The sequence below is a fragment of the Colobus angolensis genome, unplaced genomic scaffold (genome assembly GCF_000951035.1).
Source record: "Colobus angolensis palliatus isolate OR3802 unplaced genomic scaffold, Cang.pa_1.0 Scaffold28, whole genome shotgun sequence".
NCBI lineage: Eukaryota > Metazoa > Chordata > Mammalia > Primates > Cercopithecidae > Colobus > Colobus angolensis.
The window spans coordinates 1,508,040-1,513,273 of NW_012116043.1; the positions used below are offsets into that span (position 1 = coordinate 1,508,040).

The 5,234-nt window shown below is 41.1% G+C and overlaps 1 long non-coding RNA gene across 1 annotated transcript; it reads right to left on the reverse strand.

Moving 5' to 3' along the window:
• Positions 1-2,337: 2,337 nt before the first annotated feature.
• Positions 2,338-4,156, reverse strand: LOC105516282. Its single transcript, XR_001002465.1, has 2 exons — positions 3,818-4,156; positions 2,338-3,306 (listed from the first exon to the last, which is right to left on the reverse strand). It is a non-coding gene; the product is annotated as an uncharacterized LOC105516282 (long non-coding RNA).
• Positions 4,157-5,234: the final 1,078 nt, after the last annotated feature.

Here is a 5,234-nt window from a genome sequence, read left to right on the forward strand (position 1 = left end):
CTCTGTCTAAAGAAAAAGAAAAAAGTTATTCAAGGCAGTATTTTTTGCTGTGTTTTTGCTGTGTTGGTTTGTTGGGGTTTTGTTTGTTTCAGCAGCTTCAAACAACAAGCATTCATTTCTCACAGTTTCTGCAGGTCAGTAGTCAGATGCAGGTGACTTGCTTGCATGCTACGGGCTATAGCGCCCTCATGAGGTTCAGTCAGGCGGGTGTGGCTGTGGATCCAGGTTTATCTGAAAGCTCTACTGGGGGAGATCCAGTTCCAAATGCACTCAGTAGCTTCAGGACATTCGACTTCTCACAGGCTGTTGGACTGAAGACCTTAGTCCCTCATTGACTGGAGCCTAGAGGCATCCTTCAGTTTCGAGTCCCATGAACCACTCCGCAGGGCAGCTCACAACATGGCAGTTGGCATCCCTCAGAATGAGCGAGTGAGAGAAAGGGGAGTGAGAGAAGGGGCACACAGCATGGAGCCACAGCCTGTTCTTTGCTACTTGAAGAAGTCTCATTTGCCTTTTCAAACGGAATGAATTCATTAACCAGAGAGCCTTGAACCCACATTACTATTACGCTCAGAACTAATAATGATGAATCTTAGCCATCCATACCCACTTTATTTTATCAAATGTCAGACTCACACCACTGGAGGGATGTGAGCTATTCATAATTTTGGTGGCTGTCACAGTTCAAGATTTTTAGTTGTCTGATGACTCATTAGGCAATATCATTTCCAGTTCTCTTTCAACACCTCATGTGACTATAAGAAAAACGACTCATTTTAATACTACTATAATTCATTAAACCTCTCTTATGATAGAAAATCTTTTTAACAAAGAGGTTTTAGGTCAGGAAATTTGGTAGGCAACCAAATATAAGTAGAATTTAATATTATTTTGGGGGATTTAATAATTTGGAGGGGGATTTGCTTTGTAAAGTGATTCTGATTTTCCATTTCCGGTAGCAGTAGAAAATTTTCTTTTAAATATACTTATTTACATGCAGTCAAAAGCATATATTCTCAAGAGTGCTTTTTGCATTGAATATTGTATTTATGGTATACTGCCATTATTATGTATACTTGGATATCTTTAAATTTCATTATTGTGCATTCTTCCATTATGTAAATATATTACATTGTATTCATTCTATTGTTCATGCTTTTTTTTTTTTCTTTACATGTAGAGCTACTGTGGGCATGGTAGATCATAAATTGCATGTACTTCTAGACTGTATGTGTCCCTTGGAGTAGAGTTGCTGGGTCATAGGATATGCATATGTGCAGGCATTGATAGATATTTCCAGAGTTTACTAAAGTGATCTACTGACTACAGGGTATGTGTACAGCAGTATAAGGAAACTTTGGTTGCCAGCATTTTGCATATCTGTCTTTTCATGTTAGTCATTGTGGTGAGTGTATAGAGATAGTGTATTGAATTTCCTTGGTGAAGGTTGAGAACATACCATGTGATTAGTAGTTATTTGTGCAGCCTCTTTGGTGAGGAACCCCTTCACAGCATTTCCTCATTCTCCTATTTGATTGAAAGGAAAGAATCAGTGTAGCTGTTACTCTTGGAGGGGAATTGGTGAGTGGGAGGGGGTGCATGGCGGTGTTCTGTTTCTTGTTCTGGCTATGTGGAATTTGTAACATGTAAGTTGTGCAACTTGTATGCGTTCTACTTCAAAAACATCTAAACATTGAAATGGAAATTATTTTTAAGAAAAAATACTGAGTCCACTTAAGGAATGAAACATTAACAACAGGATAGGAAGTTCACAGTTACAAATAAACTCTTGAGTGGCGTGATAAAAAATTATGGTGGGATTACCCAAATCACTGGAGTCTGGGGACCACTGTCTGGGGAGGGGGTGATGAAATACAGCCCTCATGAGTTCCCGAGCTCATGCTCAGTCAAGTGATGGCGCTAAGTCCCACGTGCGTTTGTGGACCATCCTATGCTGCAACATGATGGTATCTGGAGACGGGGCCTTTGGGAGGGAATTAGGTTTGGATGAGGTCAAGAGGTTGGGGCCATGATGAGGAGATTAGTGCCCTTATAAGAAGCAATAGCAGAAAGCTTGCTCTCTGTCTCTCTTCACCATGTGTGAAGACAGTGACAAGGTGGTCATCTACAAGCAAGGAAAAGAACCCTCATCAGGAATCAAAGAACAATCAGCTAGCACCTTTATCTTGGACTTCCCAGCTCCAGAACAATGAGAAATACATTCCTCTGTTTTTTATGCCACCCAGCATGCTATGGCACATTGTGATATCATCCAAAGCTCACTAATACACCGGGTATACTTAATACGGTCATGTCAGGCAAACAGACTCACAGAAGGTAGGTAAATGGGGGGAATTTTGTTTGGGGAACTGGTTACAGAGAGCTGAAATTCAGGCAAGATGATACAACACCGACGTTAATAACCACTGAAAGCCCTAGCACCACAGGGACAATGGGAAAAGATGGCTCTAGCTGAGCCCAGGAGCCAAAGACAATGGGAAGGACTTAGATCCCTGGAGGAGGGAACATCCCCAGAACGGGAATCCAACTGGAAAGTGTCCAGGTAAGACTAGTCCCATAGAGGGAAGAACCGTCTGATGGGAGATGGAAACAGAGAAGACAGAGCCAGTGACAGCAGCACTGTCTAAAGTAGACAACGGGCTCAGCCATCCCCTGAATTCCCTTATCCTTCTCCCCACCAGTTGCCCACCTTTGGCCAAACCTTCCCATATATCAGTGAGGAGAAGGGGCTGAGAAATTTAGCCTGCAGGAGTCAAGACATGTGGCACAGAAAAACCAGCAGAAAGGCACGTGGTAAATCTGAAAAGAGTACAGTCATAACAACCAGGTGTGTGTCGTCCCTATGCCATTTTTATAGAGATAAAAGTCAAGGTTTGGAGTACCTTCACATTCCTTCATCTACTCTTGTTTATGCCCCAAATACCGCAGAATGAGTATCACATATATACTCTGCTACATGAAAAGGAATTTATGGTCTCCATCCCTCACTTTCATAACTGCATTAAACACCTCTTGGGATTCTCAGATGATTGGCTTCAGTGCAGAGTAGATATGAGCAGAGCTGACCCTGGGACATCTCAGCTGAATTACATCCTCTCTGGTGGGAAGGCAGAGCTAAGATCCAGGGAATATACAAAGATCTCCTATGAGCATCTCCTAAACCCTCATCAGTCGTGTCCATGTTCTCAGGTGAACCCCAGTGTTGACATCACTCCTTGGGCTTACTCCATCATCAACTTGTACCAAATGAATGTTCTTCTTCCATTGTGGACTCGATCTTAAGGACTGAAAAATACCAGGTGCCTAATATTAAAAACAGCCTGATATTCTTCCATCTTTCTCCCTATATGGAGGAGTCATAAGTTCTCTGGCTTTACAGTTTTACAGAACCTTCAGTTTTGCAGCTTCCATATGTAATAATTTGTTACATGGTTGCAAAAGAAAATATTAGCCTAAAATGAGGCCAGAAAGACAGAAGAGAGGAAGCTGGAGTCTTACCTTCATTTTTTCTTTTACATTATAAGACTATGAGAACATCTATTATATTCCCCAGTAAAATATGCATAATTTCACTTTTCTATATTGTTGACTAGACCTGATTTTTTTTTTTAGCAGCAGCTCTTGAATAAACAGCAAACCTTACTGACTGAAAAACTCAAACTCCAACTGCTCACAGGCACAGTAGGGAGAATAAGAAGTGTCTGACATGTGAAGTAAAACGAGTATGGCCCCATCGAATGGTGGAAAAGAAGCAGGCTCTACAGGGTGTGTGGTTGGGTTTCATGTGAACCCTTACCTGTTTTTCTTTAATTTACATATTCCAATTTCCACTCTTTGTGACTTCTAGAAACAGAATGTTATCTGAGCCAATTATCTATGTGCATTTTCTCTTCATCTCTCTCCTGAGCCAAATTCTGATTTAATTTCCTCCCATGGTGATACGCAGCCATGACCGTAGGCCAGTTGGGCCCATCACATTTGAATGAATGTGATGAGACAGATGTGAGATGGCTCAATCCCAGATGCTTCCTCTAAGGGCTATTGTGGATGTGGAGAGAAACATTATCGGTTGTACTTTTAATATTCAGCAAATTGTCTCAAAATGGCCCCTGGGCACACATATGGTTCAGTAGCTGGCTGGCATTCCAATCTGGCAATAAGTGAAATTCCGACTTCAGTAATACATTAACTTGGGAACTTTGGACATATCTCACAAAATCTGTGAGATATCTAACCATATCATTTTACCAATATCCACAAACAAGTCTAGAACAATTACAATGTATAAACCTAGAAATTTGGGACATCTGGTTTACCAGTTGCTCTGCCTCTAGCTCAGCTTTTGAAGATGCTCCTGTTTACAATTAACAGACAAGATTATTTCACGCAGATGGAAGGTCTTGCTGCTGGAGTTAAACACATTTGACTCAATCAATAGAGTTATTGTTCTGGGACCAAAATGTCTCTGACTCATAACCTTGCTTTTGCTCTTCATATCAAATGAGTGTGATATTAATTTCCAGCCCTGCAGTGGTAGCATCCTCCCAGCAATATAAGAAGATGGAAGAAATAAGAACGTCGGTCAAGCACTCCCCTGATATACCTTTTCATTTTACCAGTCACACCCCAGTAGGAGAACAAATATTACAGGCTCGTGTACAGTGCTATAACTAATTCAATAAATGACAAGAGCCTCCTGTCCTCAGTAATTCACATTTACGATGTGTTTCTTCTCTAATAGGTTTCCCTCCAAATGCTTTGTGTCATGAATTCACTACAGCAAAAAACTTTAAGAATCTGAAATTCACTGCAGCTATCCTGCATGTGCAGCCCAGAAATTACTGGCTCTAGCAGTCTTGGCTCTCTCAGTTTAATCTGAACATAAATACAAGTATTTGCTGCAACAGGCGCTAAAGGAAAACTATAACACTGTCAAAACAAACTTGGAGAAGCTGCCTGAAAATGATGTTCATTTCCCTTTTCTTTCAGCCTTCTTCTTTGTTAGCACAACTCAGAGGAGTGCACCAGTAGAGTTACTACCTTTTTTCTTTCGCTGAGGGGGAAAGCCACCACCGTATGCCACATTTTTTTTCTAAAAGCAAAACCCAAACAGAAAAGGTATTTGCTCTTAGCAAATAATCAAAATGCAGCAAATGGACTATCTCAACGTGGTTGCTTTGTGGGGGTCACCTTGTTGGTTGGCAGTGAAAATC